Source organism: Lissotriton vulgaris, chromosome 5 (genome assembly GCF_964263255.1).
Source record: "Lissotriton vulgaris chromosome 5, aLisVul1.2, whole genome shotgun sequence".
Taxonomy (NCBI): Eukaryota; Metazoa; Chordata; class Amphibia; order Caudata; family Salamandridae; genus Lissotriton; species Lissotriton vulgaris.
The window spans coordinates 737310602-737332821 of NC_141693.1; positions in this window are offsets into that span (position 1 = coordinate 737310602).

Sequence of the window (22220 nt, forward strand, 5' to 3'; positions counted from 1 at the left end):
ATATCATGACCAACACAATGTGATCCATATTACTTCCATATTGACAGAAAATATATTCAGGCACAGGCTCCCACTAGAAGGTAATGAGGACATTCAAATGCTGTGAACGTCTTTTTAATGCCTAAAGGAATGATTGTGAGTTTTACTTACCATATAAATTGTTCAAATGATGCCGTATGCCGGAAGACTTGCTTTTTTTTTTTCTTCAGTCTCGGCAATGCAGAGAAATTCTGTGGTGAAACACTGCCCCTGCTGGCCATTCAGTATAATCTGCAGATGGAAAAGTCGACTGTTAGAACAATTTTTATAAATGGTAAACAGATCAATACTATGGAGTCTATATTATTGTGAAAATCAACAGCTCATTAGAAAATCAAATCCCAATTAGTGTTTTTAACCTCCCATACTTCTTTGAATCCCACGCCTCACTTGCTAACACTCTCTAAACAACTGTAGCACATACATTGGGACACAGATATATTGATCTTTTTGCCAGCCAAGTGGCGGTGAACCCTTCTGAATTCATTTGTTTTAGGATATGGTACACTGGTAGAAATTAAGCCAGCTGATAAGTTGAGAGAGGAAGGGTTATGCTACAGTTAATGGGAATAATAAAATCAATGAATAGCATATTTACCATCCTCATTTTAGCCAATTTCTACCAGTTCAGCAATAGTAAAGTTGAGACTCTTCTGCTCAAACGTACGTTCATACAAATTCAGAAGTCTCAAAAAATGCCCCAATTTCTTTCATCTTAACATCTTAGTTTGCAGTAGGGCATCCTGTCTACCCTACTACTCATTTAATTACCAAGAAGAATGTATCCTACTGTTTAATAGGCAACAGAGTGGCCCTCATGTCAGACAACATCTTGTTTTTGCTTTATGATGTCAGCTTGCTAGGCAACAGAGTGGCCCTCAGGTCAGACAACATTCTTGCTTTAGCTTTATGATGTCAGAGCACCAGTGGACCAATTGTTCTTGTGGGAGCTGACCACACAGGAGGATGAGATTTCAGAAGTTATGCAGTAGGTTACTATCTGTGTTTGTAAGGCAAGTAGGAGGGGGAATGGTAAAGGACGCTGAACCACTCAAAGCATAGGGGCCTTTTTGAAAGTGGGCTGGGGATACAAAAATAGAGATTATCCCTGACACCAATCCATCTAGAGTGTCAGAGCCCAACATGCAAAGTGCAGGGGAAGTGGTTAAATGAGCTTTCTTCCGTGAGAAGGAAACACTATCGTTCTAAAGTGAGATAGTGCATTTCAACCTCAAAGGCAGCAAATTCCTCAAATGGAACATTGCTAGCGCCAGGATCTAAAGCAGGCTTTCGTAGTGTTGAAGGTAGTCAGTTTTTTTTAAATATCATGACCAACACAATGTGATCCATATTACTTCCATATTGACAGAAAATATATTCAGGCACAGGCTCCCAATAGAAGGTAATGAGGACATTGAAATGCTGTGAACGTCTTTTTAATGCCTAAAGGAATGATTGTGAGTTTTACTTACCATATAAATTGGTCAAATGATGCCGTATGCCGGAAGACTTGCTTTTTTTTTTTTCTTCAGTCTCGGCAACGCAGAGAAATTCTGTGGTGAAACACTGCCCCTGCTGGCCATTCGGTATAATCTGCAGATGGAAAAGTCGACTGTTAGAACAATTTTTACAAAGGGTAAACAGATCAATACTATGGAGTCTATATTATTGTGAAAATCAACAGCTCATTAGAAAATCAAATCCCAATTAGTGTTTTTAACCTCCCATACTTCTTTGAATCCCACGCCTCACTTGCTAACACTCTCTAAACAACTGTAGCACATACATTGGGACACAGATATATTGATCTTTTTGCCAGCCAAGTGGCAGTGAACCCTTCTGAATTCATTTGTTTTAGGATATGGTACCCTGGTAGAAATTAAGCCAGCTGATAAGTTGAGAGAGGAAGGGTTATGCTACAGTTAATGGGAATAATAAAATCAATGAATAGCATATTTACCATCCTAATTTTAGCCAATTTCTACCAGTTCAGCAATAGTAAAGTTGAGACTCTTCTGCTCAAACGTACGTTCATACAAATTCAGAAGTCTCAAAAAATGCCCCAATTTCTTTCATCTTAACATCTTAGTTTGCAGTAGGGCATCCTGTCTACCCTACTACTCATTTAATTACCAAGAAGAATGTATCCTACTGTTTAATAGGCAACAGAGTGGCCCTCATGTCAGACAACATCTTGTTTTTGCTTTATGATGTCAGCTTGCTAGGCAACAGAGTGGCCCTCAGGTCAGACAACATTCTTGCTTTAGCTTTATGATGTCAGAGCACCAGTGGACCAATTGTTCTTGTGGGAGCTGACCACACAGGAGGATGAGATTTCAGAAGTTATGCAGTAGGTTACTATCTGTGTTTGTAAGGCAAGTAGGAGGGGGAATGGTAAAGGACGCTGAACCACTCAAAGCATAGGGGCCTTTTTGAAAGTGGGCTGGGGATACAAAAATAGAGATTATCCCTGACACCAATCCATCTAGAGTGTCAGAGCCCAACATGCAAAGTGCAGGGGAAGTGGTTAAATGAGCTTTCTTCTGTGAGAAGGAAACACTATCGTTCTAAAGTGAGATAGTGCATTTCAACCTCAAAGGCATCAAATTCCTCAAATGGAACATTGCTAGCGCCAGGATCTAAAGCAGGCTTTCGTAGTGTTGAAGGTAGTCAGTTTTTTTTAAATATCATGACCAACACAATGTGATCCATATTACTTCCATATTGACAGAAAATATATTCAGGCACAGGCTCCCAATAGAAGGTAATGAGGACATTGAAATGCTGTGAACGTCTTTTTAATGCCTAAAGGAATGATTGTGAGTTTTACTTACCATATAAATTGGTCAAATGATGCCGTATGCCGGAAGACTTGCTTTTTTTTTTTTCTTCAGTCTCGGCAACGCAGAGAAATTCTGTGGTGAAACACTGCCCCTGCTGGCCATTCGGTATAATCTGCAGATGGAAAAGTCCACTGTTAGAACAATTTTTACAAAGGGTAAACAGATCAATACTATGGAGTCTATATTATTGTGAAAATCAACAGCTCATTAGAAAATCAAATCCCAATTAGTGTTTTTAACCTCCCATACTTCTTTGAATCCCACGCCTCACTTGCTAACACTCTCTAAACAACTGTAGCACATACATTGGGACACAGATATATTGATCTTTTTGCCAGCCAAGTGGCGGTGAACCCTTCTGAATTCATTTGTTTTAGGATATGGTACACTGGTAGAAATTAAGCCAGCTGATAAGTTGAGAGAGGAAGGGTTATGCTACAGTTAATGGGAATAATAAAATCAATGAATAGCATATTTACCATCCTCATTTTAGCCAATTTCTACCAGTTCAGCAATAGTAAAGTTGAGACTCTTCTGCTCAAACGTACGTTCATACAAATTCAGAAGTCTCAAAAAATGCCCCAATTTCTTTCATCTTAACATCTTAGTTTGCAGTAGGGCATCCTGTCTACCCTACTACTCATTTAATTACCAAGAAGAATGTATCCTACTGTTTAATAGGCAACAGAGTGGCCCTCATGTCAGACAACATCTTGTTTTTGCTTTATGATGTCAGCTTGCTAGGCAACAGAGTGGCCCTCAGGTCAGACAACATTCTTGCTTTAGCTTTATGATGTCAGAGCACCAGTGGACCAATTGTTCTTGTGGGAGCTGACCACACAGGAGGATGAGATTTCAGAAGTTATGCAGTAGGTTACTATCTGTGTTTGTAAGGCAAGTAGGAGGGGGAATGGTAAAGGACGCTGAACCACTCAAAGCATAGGGGCCTTTTTGAAAGTGGGCTGGGGATACAAAAATAGAGATTATCCCTGACACCAATCCATCTAGAGTGTCAGAGCCCAACATGCAAAGTGCAGGGGAAGTGGTTAAATGAGCTTTCTTCCGTGAGAAGGAAACACTATCGTTCTAAAGTGAGATAGTTCATTTCAACCTCAAAGGCATCAAATTCCTCAAATGGAACATTGCTAGCGCCAGGATCTAAAGCAGGCTTTCGTAGTGTTGAAGGTAGTCAGTTTTTTTTAAATATCATGACCAACACAATGTGATCCATATTACTTCCATATTGACAGAAAATATATTCAGGCACAGGCTCCCACTAGAGGGTAATGAGGACATTCAAATGCGGTGAACGTCTTTTTAATGCCTAAAGGAATGATTGTGAGTTTTACTTACCATATAAATTGATCAAATGATGCCGTATGCAGGAAGACTTGCTTTTTTTTTTTTTCTTCAGTCTCGGCAATGCAGAGAAATTCTGTGGTGAAACACTGCCCCTGCTGGCCATTCAGTATAATCTGCAGATGGAAAAGTCGACTGTTAGAACAATTTTTACAAAGGGTAAACAGATCAATACTATGGAGTCTATATTATTGTGAAAATCAACAGCTCATTAGAAAATCAAATCCCAATTAGTGTTTTTAACCTCCCATACTTCTTTGAATCCCACGCCTCACTTGCTAACACTCTCTAAACAACTGTAGCACATACATTGGGACACAGATATATTGATCTTTTTGCCAGCCAAGTGGCGGTGAACCCTTCTGAATTCATTTGTTTTAGGATATGGTACACTGGTAGAAATTAAGCCAGCTGATAAGTTGAGAGAGGAAGGGTTATGCTACAGTTAATGGGAATAATAAAATCAATGAATAGCATATTTACCATCCTCATTTTAGCCAATTTCTACCAGTTCAGCAATAGTAAAGTTGAGACTCTTCTGCTCAAACGTACGTTCATACAAATTCAGAAGTCTCAAAAAATGCCCCAATTTCTTTCATCTTAACATCTTAGTTTGCAGTAGGGCATCCTGTCTACCCTACTACTCATTTAATTACCAAGAAGAATGTATCCTACTGTTTAATAGGCAACAGAGTGGCCCTCATGTCAGACAACATCTTGTTTTTGCTTTATGATGTCAGCTTGCTAGGCAACAGAGTGGCCCTCAGGTCAGACAACATTCTTGCTTTAGCTTTATGATGTCAGAGCACCAGTGGACCAATTGTTCTTGTGGGAGCTGACCACACAGGAGGATGAGATTTCAGAAGTTATGCAGTAGGTTACTATCTGTGTTTGTAAGGCAAGTAGGAGGGGGAATGGTAAAGGACGCTGAACCACTCAAAGCATAGGGGCCTTTTTGAAAGTGGGCTGGGGATACAAAAATAGAGATTATCCCTGACACCAATCCATCTAGAGTGTCAGAGCCCAACATGCAAAGTGCAGGGGAAGTGGTTAAATGAGCTTTCTTCCGTGAGAAGGAAACACTATCGTTCTAAAGTGAGATAGTGCATTTCAACCTCAAAGGCAGCAAATTCCTCAAATGGAACATTGCTAGCGCCAGGATCTAAAGCAGGCTTTCGTAGTGTTGAAGGTAGTCAGTTTTTTTTAAATATCATGACCAACACAATGTGATCCATATTACTTCCATATTGACAGAAAATATATTCAGGCACAGGCTCCCAATAGAAGGTAATGAGGACATTGAAATGCTGTGAACGTCTTTTTAATGCCTAAAGGAATGATTGTGAGTTTTACTTACCATATAAATTGGTCAAATGATGCCGTATGCCGGAAGACTTGCTTTTTTTTTTTTCTTCAGTCTCGGCAACGCAGAGAAATTCTGTGGTGAAACACTGCCCCTGCTGGCCATTCGGTATAATCTGCAGATGGAAAAGTCGACTGTTAGAACAATTTTTACAAAGGGTAAACAGATCAATACTATGGAGTCTATATTATTGTGAAAATCAACAGCTCATTAGAAAATCAAATCCCAATTAGTGTTTTTAACCTCCCATACTTCTTTGAATCCCACGCCTCACTTGCTAACACTCCCTAAACAACTGTAGCACATACATTGGGACACAGATATATTGATCTTTTTGCCAGCCAAGTGGCAGTGAACCCTTCTGAATTCATTTGTTTTAGGATATGGTACACTGGTAGAAATTAAGCCAGCTGATAAGTTGAGAGAGGAAGGGTTATGCTACAGTTAATGGGAATAATAAAATCAATGAATAGCATATTTACCATCCTCATTTTAGCAAATTTCTACCAGTTCAGCAATAGTAAAGTTGAGACTCTTCTGCTCAAACGTACGTTCATACAAATTCAGAAGTCTCAAAAAATGCCCCAATTTCTTTCATCTTAACATCTTAGTTTGCAGTAGGGCATCCTGTCTACCCTACTACTCATTTAATTACCAAGATGAATGTATCCTACTGTTTAATAGGCAACAGGGTGGCCCTCATGTCAGACAACATCTTGTTTTTGCTTTATGATGTCAGCTTGCTAGGCAACAGAGTGGCCCTCAGGTCAGACAACATTCTTGCTTTAGCTTTATGATGTGAGAGCCCCAGTGGACCAATTGTCCTTGTGGGAGCTGACCACACAGGAGGATGAGATTTCAGAAGTTATGCAGTAGGTTACTATCTGTGTTTGTAAGGCAAGTAGGAGGGGTAATGGTAAAGGACGCTGAACCACTCAAAGCATAGGGGCCTTTTTGAAAGTGGGCTGGGGATACAAAAATAGAGATTATCCCTGACACCAATCCATCTAGAGTGTCAGAGCCCAACATGCAAAGTGCAAGGGAAGTGGTTAAATGAGCTTTCTTCCGTGAGAAGGAAACACTATCGTTCTAAAGTGAGATAGTGCATTTCAACCTCAAAGGCAGCAAATTCCTCAAATGGAACATTGCTAGCGCCAGGATCTAAAGCAGGCTTTCGTAGTGTAGAAGGTAGTCAGTTTTTTTTAAATATCATGACCAACACAATGTGATCCATATTACTTCCACTTTTTTTTTTTCTTCAGTCTCGGCAATGTAGAGAAATTCTGTGGTGAAACACTGCCCCTGCTGGCCATTCAGTATAATCTGCAGATGGAAAAGTTGACTGTTAGAACAATTTTTATAAAGGGTAAACAGATCAATACTATGGAGTCTATATTATTGTGAAAATCAACAGCTCATTAGAAAATCAAATCCCAATTAGTGTTTTTAACCTCCCATACTTCTTTGAATCCCACGCCTCACTTGCTAACACTCTCTAAACAACTGTAGCACATACATTGGGACACAGATATATTGATCTTTTTGCCAGCCAAGTGGCAGTGAACCCTTCTGAATTCATTTGTTTTAGGATATGATACCCTGGTAGAAATTAAGCCAGCTGATAAGTTGAGAGAGGAAGGGTTATGCTACAGTTAATGGGAATAATAAAATCAATGAATAGCATATTTACCATCCTCATTTTAGCCAATTTCTACCAGTTCAGCAATAGTAAAGTTGAGACTCTTCTGCTCAAACGTACGTTCATACAAATTCAGAAGTCTCAAAAAATGCCCCAATTTCTTTCATCTTAACATCTTAGTTTGCAGTAGGGCATCCTGTCTACCCTACTACTCATTTAATTACCAAGAGGAATGTATCCTACTGTTTAATAGGCAACGGAGTGGCCCTCATGTCAGACAACAGCTTGTTTTTGCTTTACGATGTCCGCTTGCTAGGCAACAGATTGGCCCGCAGGTCAGACAACATTCTTGCTTTAGCTTTATGATGTCAGAGCACCAGTGGACCAATTGTCCTTGCGGGAGCTGACCACACAGGAGGATGAGATTTCAGAAGTTATGCAGTAGGTTACTATCTGTGTTTGTAAGGCAAGTAGGAGGGGGAATGGTAAAGGACGCTGAACCACTCAAAGCATAGGGGCCTTTTTGAAAGTGGGCTGGGGATACAAAAATAGAGATTATCCCTGACACCAATCCATCTAGAGTGTCAGAGCCCAACATGCAAAGTGCAGGGGAAGTGGTTAAATGAGCTTTCTTCCGTGAGAAGGAAACACTATCGTTCTAAAGTGAGATAGTGCATTTCAACCTCAAAGGCAGCAAATTCCTCAAATGGAACATTGCTAGCGCCAGGATCTAAAGCAGGCTTTCGTAGTGTTGAAGGTAGTCAGTTTTTTTTAAATATCATGACCAACACAATGTGATCCATATTACTTCCATATTGACAGAAAATATATTCAGGCACAGGCTCCCACTAGAAGGTAATGAGGACATTCAAATGCGGTGAACGTCTTTTTAATGCCTAAAGGAATGATTGTGAGTTTTATTTACCATATAAATTGTTCAAATGATGCCGTATGCCGGAAGACTTGCTTTGTTTTTTTTCTTCAGTCTCGGCAATGCAGAGAAATTCTGTGGTGAAACACTGCCCCTGCTGTCCATTCAGTATAATCTGCAGATGGAAAAGTCGACTGTTAGAACAATTTTTATAAAGGGTAAACAGATCAATACTATGGAGTCTATATTATTGAGAAAATCAACAGCTCATTAGAAAATCAAATCCCAATTAGTGTTTTTAACCTCCCATACTTCTTTGAATCCCACGCCTCACTTGCTAACACTCTCTAAACAACTGTAGCACATACATTGGGACACAGATATATTGATCTTTTTGCCAGCCAAGTGGCAGTGAACCCTTCTGAATTCATTTGTTTTTGGATATGGTACACTGGTAGAACTTAAGCCAGCTGATAAGTTGAGAGAGGAAGGGTTATGCTACAGTTAATGGGAATAATAAAATCAATGATTAGCATATTTACCATCCTCATTTTAGCAAATTTCTACCAGTTCAGCAATAGTAAAGTTGAGACTCTTCTGCTCAAACGTACGTTCATACAAATTCAGAAGTCTCAAAAAATGCCCCAATTTCTTTCATCTTAACATCTTAGTTTGCAGTAGGGCATCCTGTCTACCCTACTACTCATTTAATTACCAAGAGGAATGTATCCTACTGTTTAATAGGCAACGGAGTGGCCCTCATGTCAGACAACAGCTTGTTTTTGCTTTACGATGTCCGCTTGCTAGGCAACAGATTGGCCCGCAGGTCAGACAACATTCTTGCTTTAGCTTTATGATGTCAGAGCACCAGTGGACCAATTGTCCTTGCGGGAGCTGACCACACAGGAGGATGAGATTTCAGAAGTTATGCAGTAGGTTACTATCTGTGTTTGTAAGGCAAGTAGGAGGGGGAATGGTAAAGGACGCTGAACCACTCAAAGCATAGGGGCCTTTTTGAAAGTGGGCTGGGGATACAAAAATAGAGATTATCCCTGACACCAATCCATCTAGAGTGTCAGAGCCCAACATGCAAAGTGCAGGGGAAGTGGTTAAATGAGCTTTCTTCCGTGAGAAGGAAACACTATCGTTCTAAAGTGAGATAGTGCATTTCAACCTCAAAGGCAGCAAATTCCTCAAATGGAACATTGCTAGCGCCAGGATCTAAAGCAGGCTTTCGTAGTGTTGAAGGTAGTCAGTTTTTTTTAAATATCATGACCAACACAATGTGATCCATATTACTTCCATATTGACAGAAAATATATTCAGGCACAGGCTCCCACTAGAAGGTAATGAGGACATTCAAATGCGGTGAACGTCTTTTTAATGCCTAAAGGAATGATTGTGAGTTTTATTTACCATATAAATTGTTCAAATGATGCCGTATGCCGGAAGACTTGCTTTGTTTTTTTTCTTCAGTCTCGGCAATGCAGAGAAATTCTGTGGTGAAACACTGCCCCTGCTGTCCATTCAGTATAATCTGCAGATGGAAAAGTCGACTGTTAGAACAATTTTTATAAAGGGTAAACAGATCAATACTATGGAGTCTATATTATTGAGAAAATCAACAGCTCATTAGAAAATCAAATCCCAATTAGTGTTTTTAACCTCCCATACTTCTTTGAATCCCACGCCTCACTTGCTAACACTCTCTAAACAACTGTAGCACATACATTGGGACACAGATATATTGATCTTTTTGCCAGCCAAGTGGCAGTGAACCCTTCTGAATTCATTTGTTTTTAGATATGGTACACTGGTAGAACTTAAGCCAGCTGATAAGTTGAGAGAGGAAGGGTTATGCTACAGTTAATGGGAATAATAAAATCAATGATTAGCATATTTACCATCCTCATTTTAGCAAATTTCTACCAGTTCAGCAATAGTAAAGTTGAGACTCTTCTGCTCAAACGTACGTTCATACAAATTCAGAAGTCTCAAAAAATGCCCCAATTTCTTTAATCTTAACATCTTAGTTTGCAGTAGGGCATCCTGTCTACCCTACTACTCATTTAATTACCAAGATGAATGTATCCTACTGTTTAATAGGCAACAGAGTGGCCCTCATGTCAGACAACAGCTTGTTTTTGCTTTACGATGTCCGTTTGCTAGGCAACAGATTGGCCCGCAGGTCAGACAACATTCTTGCTTTAGCTTTATGATGTCAGAGCACCAGTGGACCAATTGTCCTTGTGGGAGCTGACCACACAGGAGGATGAGATTTCAGAAGTTATGCAGTAGGTTACTATCTGTGTTTGTAAGGCAAGTAGGAGGGGGAATGGTAAAGGACGCTGAACCACTCAAAGCATAGGGGCCTTTTTGAAAGTGGGCTGGGGATACAAAAATAGAGATTATCCCTGATACCAATCTATCTTGAGTGTCAGAGCCCAACATGCAAAGTGCAGGGGAAGTGGTTAAATGAGCTTTCTTCCGTGAGAAGGAAACACTATCGTTCTAAAGTGAGATAGTGCATTTCAACCTCAAAGGCAGCTAATTCCTCAAATGGAACATTGCTAGCACCAGGATCTAAAGCAGGCTTTCACTGTGTTGAAGGTAGTCAGTTTTTGTTAAATATCATGACCAACACAATGTGATCCATATTACTTCCATATTGACAGAAAATATATTCAGGCACAGGCTCCCACTAGAAGGTAATGAGGACATTCAAATGCGGTGAACGTCTTTTTAATGCCTAAAGGAATGATTGTGAGTTTTACTTACCATATAAATTGGTCAAATGATGCCGTATGCCGGAAGACTTGCTTTTTTTTTTTTTCTTCAGTCTCGGCAAAGCAGAGAAATTCTGTGGTGAAACACTGCCCCTGCTGGCCATTCAGTATAATCTGCAGATGGAAAAGTCCACTGTTGGAACAATTTTTATAAAGGGTAAACAGATCAATACTATGGAGTCTATATTATTGTGAAAATCAACAGCTCATTAGAAAATCAAATCCCAATTAGTGTTTTTAACCTCCCATACTTCTTTGAATCCCACGCCTCACTTGCTAACACTCTCTAAACAACTGTAGCACATACATTGGGACACAGATATATTGATCTTTTTGCCAGCCAAGTGGCGGTGAACCCTTCTGAATTCATTTGTTTTAGGATATGGTACACTGGTAGAAATTAAGCCAGCTTATAAGTTGAGAGAGGAAGGGTTATGCTACAGTTAATGGGAATAATAAAATCAATGAATAGCATATTTACCATCCTCATTTTAGCCAATTTCTACCAGTTCAGCAATAGTAAAGTTGAGACTCTTCTGCTCAAACGTACGTTCATACAAATTCAGAAGTCTCAAAAAATGCACCAATTAATTTCATCTTAACATCTTAGTTAGCAGTAGGGCATCCTGTCTACCCTACTACTTATTTAATTACCAAGATAAATGTATCCTACTGCTTAATAGGCAACCGAGTGGCCCTCATGTCAGACAACATCTTGTTTTTGCTTTATGATGCAGCTTGCTAGGCAACAGAGTGGCCCTCAGGTCAGACAACATACTTACTTTAGCTTTATGATGTCCGAGCACCAGTGGACCAATTGTCCTTGTGGAAGCTGACCATAGAGGAGGATGAGATTTCAGAAGTTATGCAGTAGGTTACTGTCTGTGTTTGTAAGGCAAGTAGGAGGGGGAATGGTAAAGGACTAACCACTCAAAGCATAGGGGCCTTTCTGAAAGTGGGCTGGGGATAAAAATTTAGAGATTACCCCTAATACCAATCCATCTTGAGTATCGGGGCCCAACATGCAAAGTGCAGGGGAAGAGGTTAAATGAGCTTTCTTCCGTGAGAAGGAAGCACTATCGTTCTAAAGTGAGATTGTGCATTTCAACCTCAAAGGCACCAAATTCCTTAAATGGAACATTGCTAGCAACAGGATCTAAAGCAGGCTTTAGGAGTGTAGAAGGCAGTCAGTTTTTGTAACCTATCATGACCAACACAATGTGATCCAGATTACTTCCATATTGACAGAAAATATATTCAGGCACAGGCTCCCACTAGAAGGTAATGAGGAAATTCATATGCTGTGAACATCTTTTTAATGCCTAAAGGAATGATTGTGAGTTTTACTTACCATATAAATTGGTCAAATGATGCCGTATGCCGGAAGACTTTCTTTTTATTTTTACTTAAGTCTCGGCAAGGCAGAGAAATTCTGTGGTGAAACACTGCCACTGCTGGCCATTCAGTATAATTTGCAGATGGAAAAGTCGACAGTTAAAACAATTTTTATAAAGGGTAAACAGATCAATACTATGGAGTCTATATTATTGTGAAAATCAACAGCTCATTAGAAAATCAATTCCCAATTTGTGTTTTTAACCTCCCATACTTCTTTGAATCCCACGCCTCACTTGCTAACACTCTCTAAACAACTGTAGCACATACATTAGGACAGAGATATAGATTTTTTTGCCAGCCAAGTGAGAGTGAACCCTTCTCAATTCATTTGTGTTAGGATATGGTACACCGTTAGCAATTAAGCCAGCTGATAAGTTGAGCGAGGTAGGGTTATGCTACAGTTAATGGGAATAATAAAAACGATGAATAGCATATTTACCATCCTCATTTTAGCCAATTCCTACCAGTTCAGCAATATTAAAGTTGAGACTCTTATGCTCAAACGTACGATCATACAAATTCAGAAGTCTCACAAAATGCCCCTATTTCTTTCATATTACCATCTTTGTTTGCAGTTGGACATCCTGTCTACCCTACTACTCTTTTAATTACCAAGATAAATGTATCCTACTGCTTAATAGGCAACCGAGTGGCCCTCATGTCAGACAACATCTTGTTTTTGCTTTATGATGCAGCTTGCTAGGCAACAGAGTGGCCCTCAGGTCAGACAACATACTTGCTTAAGCTTTATGATGTCCGAGCACCAGCTGACCAATTGTCCTTGTGGAAGCTGACCATAGAGGAGGATGAGATTTCAGAAGTTATGCAGTAGGTTACTGTCTGTGTTTGTAAGGCAAGTAGGAGGGGGAATGGTAAAGGACTAACCACTCAAAGCATAGGGGCCTTTTTGAAAGTGGGCTGGGGATAAAAATTTAGAGATTACCCCTAATACCAATCCATCTTGAGTATCGGGGCCCAACATGCAAAGTGCAGGGGAAGAGGTTAAATGAGCTTTCTTCCGTGAGAAGGAAGCACTATCGTTCTAAAGTGAGATTGTGCATTTCAACCTCAAAGGCACCAAATTCCTTAAATGGAACATTGCTAGCACCAGGATCTAAAGCAGGCTTTAGTAGTGTAGAAGGCAGTCAGTTTTTGTTACCTATCATGACCAACACAATGTGATCCAGATTACTTCCATATTGACAGAAAATATATTCAGGCACAGGCTCCCACTAGAAGGTAATGAGGAAATTCATATGCTGTGAACATCTTTTTAATGCCTAAAGGAATGATTGTGAGTTTTACTTACCATATAAATTGGTCAAATGATGCCGTATGCCGGAAGACTTTCTTTTTATTTTTACTTCAGTCTCGGCAAGGCAGAGAAATTCTGTGGTGAAACACTGCCACTGCTGGCCATTCAGTATAATTTGCAGATGGAAAAGTCGACAGTTAAAACAATTTTTATAAAGGGTAAACAGATCAATACTATGGAGTCTATATTATTGTGAAAATCAACAGCTCATTAGAAAATCAATTCCCAATTTGTGTTTTTAACCTCCCATACTTCTTTGAATCCCACGCCTCACTTGCTAACACTCTCTAAACAACTGTAGCACATACATTAGGACAGAGATATAGATTTTTTTGCCAGCCAAGTGACAGTGAACCCTTCTCAATTCATTTGTGTTAGGATATGGTACACCGTTAGCAATTAAGCCAGCTGATAAGTTGAGCGAGGTAGGGTTATGCTACAGTTAATGGGAATAATAAAAACGATGAATAGCATATTTACCATCCTCATTTTAGCCAATTCCTACCAGTTCAGCAATATTAAAGTTGAGACTCTTATGCTCAAACGTACGATCATACAAATTCAGAAGTCTCACAAAATGCCCCTATTTCTTTCATATTACCATCTTTGTTTGCAGTTGGACATCCTGTCTACCCTACTACTCTTTTAATTACCAAGATAAATGTATCCTACTGCTTAATAGGCAACAGAGTGGCCCTCATGTCAGACAACATCTTGTTTTTGCTTTATGATGTCAGCTTGCTAGGCAACAGAGTGGCCCTCGGGTCAGACAACATTCTTGCTTTAGCTTTATGTCAGAGCACCAGTGGACCAATTGTTCTTGTGAAAGATGACCACACAGGAGTATGAGATTTCAGAAGTTATGCAGTAGGTTACTATTGTGTTTGTAAGGCAAGTAGTGTAGTGTAGTTCCTATATTCCCAATTGGCTCTGCGCATTGGAATAATATATCCTGTATCTTAGGAGCAGGTGTGAGATCCCCTGGGTCTCTACCGAATATAATAGACTTAATTGTGAGTGCCAGTTAGCCCAGAGGTCACTAGAAACTTTCTCAAATTCACAAGAAGGGATTAGTTTCTGACAACCGCATAAACATGACAACTTTGTTTCCTAATATTAAGAAAGCAATCTCTAGAGTAGCGAAAACAATAGATAGCTCATTCACTCAGTCAATCGTGCATGCTTCGTTTCACTAGAGCGGCTGAAAAATTAGAGAGACAGACGTTTTCAATAAAAGAGGTTATTTATTGAACAGTCTTCTTTCTCAAGTATTGAAAATTAACTACTACAATAGTAAAGCTTACTATGAAGTACAATGCATATAATACGAACAGTATTATAAAATAGTACTGTAAAAGCAAGGTATGGGTGTTAAGCCATAAAGTGCATAAAAGGTATAAAATGTATAAAATACATACAGTAATAAAGGATGACTAAAAGTACTCAACTGGTGCTTCTAAATACGCCTACCCCGGTGTACCTAATCTAAGTCTAGTACGAGGGAGGGCGTATAAAAGGAGGAGTTTAAGTCTAGGGTTTCTTCTGCCAGGAATCTAATTCCAAGAATTCTCTAAGCGGGCTAATCAGCTCCGTACCTTTGGTTTCATAATGAAGGAGGTCTTGTATCTCGTTCTCGGGACTCGATTTCCCAGATACCCGCAAGGGTACACTGGAAACATTGGAATTGGATTTCTCGGCAAGGAGAAATGGCAGAGTCTCGCAGTGTGTCTGCTGGAGGGTCGGCTTTCCTCAGCACTTCCTGCTGCAGGGCGTCGGGCAAGTCGATGGTCTATCTGCTTCAAACGACTGTGTGCTTGATTGGGCAAATCAAGGCATATTTATACTTTGAAGGTGCTGAGTTTGACGCATGTTTGGACTTAATAATGTTACTCAAAGGCTCAATTCTTGGAAAATGCCTATAGTTCTAGGAGAACTTAATTTTAAGCAGGGGGAAGTCCCGGGCTGCTGAAGGCAGGTTTTTCCAAGAAAACGTTGTTAATTTTTAAAGCTTCGTGAAAGTATCCCTGACGTATTTGGACTGTATGGTTTGGGCCAAATATGGTAATGATTTGTATGCCTTTATAAGGATATGATAAAATAGACCTACATAAGGGCATGAATCGGGATTTTTATATTAGGGTCCTAGATTCGTTTACAACACCCACTCCATGATTTTAAGTTCAATAAGCTAACCATGTAGGCACTGAACATATCTAAAGCTAGTGTTTATAATCCCACCCCAAAATACATAAGTGCATTTGAACTGGGCATGCAGAAAAATATGTTTAGCATTTCTACAGTATGCAATGTACTTCAGTAAAGAATATCTAAGCATAAAGTCATCAAGCAAGTATGCGAGCTGGAATATTCATGTCATTTACTTTTCTAAAATGGCTCTTAAATACAGAAAAAAGGTCGAGACCATTTTATTAACATGTCATATCAATACTTCTATTAATAGGAGACAGGGCCAGATAGTATTTCTCAGTCAATGTTCAAAATGGATTTCTTGTTCTCTAGGAATAGTTCTACCTTGAGCAGATCACTCTGTGTCACAGAAAATCAACCTGTTTTGATAAGGAAAGAAATATTATGCAGAAGTCAAATTTTTGTTTTGAAAATTGAAGGCCGAATTTCAGAGTTCGGGGAACGCTGTGAGCATAGATCAAAAGTTATTCTCGGTGTCAGGAGAAAACATCAGGTCGTCTAGGCTGGCAAAGAAATCGTCTACCATAGTAGGTGAAAGAGGAACGACTTGATCCAGCAGATCAAATGTGCACAGATGAGAAGCATTGCTTGTTGATGAGTTAGCAATGGTCAGGTCAGATGATACCTGTGTGCCTGTTGAATCTCGTATCTCACCTTCAGTCAGACTTAGTGGTGGAATCTCAATGAATGCCATCATCAGGATTTGTAGTCGCTGGGGACAACACAGTACATGAGCCGTTACAGGACCTAGCAAAATGTCGACATCCGATGGCAGGACGGATGGAAGTGTAAGACAGATGTCTAACACGCATTCTTCTCCGCAAAGCAGGCATCGTAGAACAGGTAAGATTCAATCTTGCCAGATTGGTCTGAACTGGAGAAGCCAAGTTGTATTCAGATCTCTTAAACGAGCCAAGCCGAGAATCTGTGTTATTCTCACGATACCTCTGGGCACTGACCGTTTGTTCTATGATGTTCTGGGTATCGTTGGTTGCCGGACTTGCCATATCGGAGCAGAAGAAATAAAAATAGTATTCCTGCTACGAGCCCCAAGATGAGAGGCAGGCTGCCAAACACAGAGTGCACGAAAGTTGGAAAAATGCAGAGGACTGCTTCAAATGGTGCTTACAGTCCGGGAAAAACTGTCTTAAATACGTGTGCGATGCCACTGTTATCAGACATGTTTAAGATTTGGCTTAACACTTCTGCGAAATGTACAGGGCAGTTTGTTGATAATAATGCATGTATATCTGCAGATGTCCTTGCAACTTGCAGATCATACGTTTCTTTTGATGATGTCAGTGGTACAGATTTTTTTATAAGAATAGCCTTAGTCTGCTCAAAGTATCAATTCGTATAGAAGAGATATTCAGTGAAGGCCATATTGCCGTCTCAGTGTCTGACTTGCGAGTTGGATACAATACTTGCATACAACAAGTGACCATGGACGACACACTAACCAGATAAACTTTTCCTGGCACCATGCCACAGCAGCTGTGATCATTCAACATAACGTAACTGCCATTGAATAGCTGCCTGAAAACGGGTTCTATCCGTGTGGAGGGAGTACCGTGCAGGTGGCATGAAAGGTTATTCGCAGAACCGTTGCAGGCTCCGTGTAAATTAATACCTTGGCACAGAAGTGTACCACTTAGTGAATTTTTCAAGTTTTTCCCATTAAGGAATACTTCCTTCCCTCCGTTCCAATATTTGTGTGTATATGGTAGAGTCCATGTTGACTTTATGTATTCTTTACCCAACCTTTCATACAGGCCTTCTGGCATATGCTGTAGACAATACTGAAACTAGAAAATCGTCACTGGAATCATAATGGTGCCATGAATTATCCAATCGATTACAGGTTTCTCAGAAACTGTCAATGGTATTCTTTCCAGTTTTTCAATACTCAGCACCGTATAGTCTGCTCCTCTTTGTGCCTAAGAGATTTGTTTACCTGTAAGGTTAAACTCAGTAAACAATGACTTTGTGTTTATTAGCCTCCATGGCACGTAGCCTGAACGCAGATTTTGCAGTGTCCAGCCTAGCTGCATTATAGAACGTAATTAAGACTGGCCGTGTTGTAACATTAGCAAGTCCTGTTCCATTATGTCTATAGCAGAAGATACAATGCTGTCCAGTGAATATATTCTGGAGGACAGAGTAGTTAACCCATTGTCCATTACAGAGAGAGCTTTCTCAAAGTTAATACGATCAATTTCTCGTATTCTTTCTGCAGTTTCTAATTGTGTCACCTTCCAAGCTTCGTTGTACGCAGCATATATACCGGTGTATATGAAATGTTTCTGCCATGGTTTGCGAGGTCCCAATAAGAAATCTCGCAAATCATTGCTTTCTTTAAGTAAAGATAAGTGGTGTTTAATTTCTGGAAGTGTAGAAGTTTTCAGCCATTCAAGGCATAGCTTCCCTACACTATATGTTGTCACTATCCCTGGATGTTGTCTCTGGGAATATCTTGGATCTGGCCTGCTAAAGGTAAGCCTCTGTGTTTTGTTCAGGAATCTATCTTGACAGTTATTGGTGTCTGTGGGCCGAATGAAACATTTTTTCCAATCAGGACTAGTTCTGTTCTTTGTGAAAACATATTGTACGTCTATCTCTCCCTCTGATGTATTATTATTCTCAGATATTGGCTTTGGTATAGACTATTTATTTAAATCTTTTATTTTTGCTAATCCCAGACAAGATGTTTGTTGCATTGTGTCATTTAAAAACATTATTTGTTCAGGTATAACGCAGGCTCTGAATAAAGCTTCCAGACCTTGCACCTGCCATTCTTTTGTGCCCCAGACAGTCTATGTCTCTATGTTGTCTTTCCAGAAGTCGTAACCTAATGTGGACAACTTAGCATAAAAGCCTATAGAATAAATTTGTTTAGTATTGGTCAACATTGTTTTCATTCCTGTCTTATTCATATTTTTGAAATAAAACATTTCTGGGTTTGTAACATTGAACCCTGGGGAATAAGACCATTTTTCAATAAATGTTTTAGAGCTGCCTTTTGGTGGCGGACAATATTCCCATTTATTATATTTTAAAAGATTTTTAGGGTTTGCAGATCTGTGCAAATAGTGATGGCCAAAATGATTAAAACAATACATTTGTTCATAGTCTGATGACCCTTCTAAATAGTCATGTTCAGTATAATTTGCAGACATTTCTAAATCTGACATCATATTATTAATAGTCTCAAAGTCCCAATCATCAGAGAATGTGCTGAGTGTTACAAAGTCATTCAGCGAGACCTTAAACTGATGTGGAATTCTCAGCATGTCCACCAGGCCATATATATCATAGTCAGTTTTATCCCATGCTATACGGCCTGGTATAGGGATGGTTGTGATGTTCACTGATGACAGGTCCCTTTTTTCGACATGAGATGATTTGTGAGGTTTTAGGACCAAGTTGATTTTCTGACTTGCTGTGTCCATTGTACTGTATTTTCCATCTATCATTTGTCCCAAGCTTAAAACCAATATTAGCCAGAGCAGGAGGAAAAATGCACCTAAACCTAACCAAAATTCAATCCATGGTGAAACCAGGTATATTCTTTCAAGTTGATGAAAAAGTTCTGTTATTTTCTCTTTGAGAGTTTTCTTTGCTGTTGTTTCTTCAGGTTCACTGGGATCCTCAGAAAAGTTATCAAAGTTGATGAAGTATCCAGATGCAGTTCTGTCAATTGTTTGGATTGCATCGGAGTTTTTAGAAATCGCTGGAACGGATCTCTCCATCATATTAGTGTATTCTGGTGCTACATCATTGTAGACTGGTGTTTCTGGTCGAACAGTTATTTGGGTCTCAAGAGGTACGAGTTCCATTGCTTTGCTGCTCAGTCCTTTTCTTACTGCAGGTTTATCAAAGGTGATAAGTCTTTCAGTTTGAACCTCTTGGATCGTAGCAAGGTTTGGCTGTCTGCTACGTCTTTGGAGTCCACTTCGCCTACTACTTATTATTGGCCACATGTTGTGGTTTTACCAGGTCGATGGACATGACTCTTTTCTCCTTTTTACCAGCAAGGGGCGGTAGTACTACTGATCTTGTTCCTTGCACACCTAAGACAGGTTCTGATCTTCTGTAAGAAGGCCCAAATTCCTTCTTCACCGCTATTATTTCCCTGACTAGACCCCCAATCTTTGGAATCCAGATAGGTCTTGCTAGGACAGGTGGTTTATCTTCAGTGGCTGTTGGCTTTTGTGTTGTGTTACTCAGACTTCTTCTTGTTTCATTCAAGTCCTGTAAGACAGCCAAACTATCTTTGATATCAAAGGGTTTTTGTTTTACAACTGAAGTTCGACAATCAAGGTCTTCGATTATCAATCAATCAAAAATAGCTTTATTCGACAGATCTGTCATAAAAGCACAACACATATATTACAACATACAATTTAAGATATATAAATATTTTGAATCTAAAAACATTTTAAGAAGATATTAAACATTGGAAAACTGCTGAATCAGAATAATCAAAAATTATTATTATTAAATATTTTTAAATATAATTCCATACAATCCCATTAAGCCCCAATCATTTCATAACTCCTATTCATAACATGTAATATAGGGTAACATTAAAACTAAAGATCAATCAATTCAATGGGCCTAGAGAAGCACCCTGGATCGGATAGACCAAGCCCATCCTAAAAACTTGACCATTGCAATTGCTATTGGTAGTGCTGGATCCGTAGTAAGGACTCAACGCCTTTTCATGCCTTCTAAAACCTAGTAGCTTGCAAATAGGTATAACCCACATAGCACGAGGTTTCTTATACAGTGGGCAAAAAAACAACAGATGACTGACTGTTTCTTTTCTATCTTGGCACCTTGGACATACATTCTTGGCAACCACTGTCCATTTGCTGGTGAATATCCTAACAGCTAGGATACCAACCATCAGCTGGAAATATACAGCTTCCTATCAGAGGGTTTCTCAATGATGTCCCAGTACTGTTCTAGTGCAGGTCTTATCTTAAATTCTAGGACCCGGCCTGTCAAGTGCTTTACTGTACCTTTAGAACATACTGTTACCATTACCATATACCAGTACATCTCCTTCAAAATCTTCGAGGGAAAAGAAGCATTATGGGGGTCATCCCATAGTTCTCTCAGACCTAGGTTCACCAACAGCGACCTTGTCTCTCTCAACCATTTAACCTTATGGAAACAGTCTGCATCCATTACATCTTTGAGCCACTTTGCATAATGCGCAAGTTCCACCGTACACCATAATCTTCGCCAGTATAGGAGAGGGCGAAGTTTCGCCGAGTCCATTACTGCTTTCCTTCCCAGGTCTAGCAATAGTGGGCACATAAGTGTACTTTTGGAACACTGGTGACCTTTTGCAGAAAAGAGTTTTCAGCTGCAATTAGGGTGGATACGTTTGTGAACCCCCAAAGCTCCGCTCCATACAGAGCGGAGCCTAGAACTTTCATGCCATAAATCTCCAACAGTGGGCTAATCGGTTTAGAGAAAGAGGATTTAAATTTAGCTGCAAGAATCCCGGCCTGTTTATGCTTTAGAGTGGCTACATTAATTTGGTTAGACCACCCCATATCTGCCTGTAACGTGACTCCCAGATAAGGAAAGGCTTCAACTTTTTCAAGAGGAGCATTATTCATGTATACCTTGCCCCGGAAAGATCTATGCGCATTAAATGACATAAACTTTGTCTTTTCCGTATTAATTACAAGGCCCTGGATAGTGCAAAAGTCCTCGAACCTACTTAGAGCTTTTTGCAGACCACTGGGAGTCTTGGAGATTATCAAAGTGTCATCCGCGAACATGAGGATAGGTATGTGATCTTTCGCCAGCACAGGGGCATCGGTGGGGACCACCAAGAGGAAATAGGCCACCCCGTTCACGAAGAGTGAGAACAGGGTGCGAGCACGCATCCCTGGTGCACTCCTCTGTTCACGGTAAATGACTCGGTAACCTCACCCCTGGCCCCCCACCGGACCCGTGCATGGTTACCCTCATGTAAGTGGACGATCAGGGACAATAAATCAGGGAACATCCCCATCTCACCCAAAACGCGCCACAGCTTGCATCGTGGCACTAGGTCAAAGGCTGCCTTCAGATCCACAAATACCGCATACAAGGCCCCTTTCCCCAAAACAACTGTATTCCAGTAAATATTAATAAAACGGAAGACCTGGTCAATGGTGCTTATAAGGGGTCGAAAACCCGCCTGCAGTGGGGTAAGGATTTGCTCATCTTCCATCCATGACTGAAGTTTTTGTAAAATCAGTCTATCCATAATCTTTTGGATGGAATCTATAAGACTAATTGGTCTGTAGTTAGCTGCTACAGATTTGTCACCCTTCTTAAATACTGGGATTATCTCTGCCCCTTTCCAGGTTGCCGGAATTGGAGCACCACAGGCAA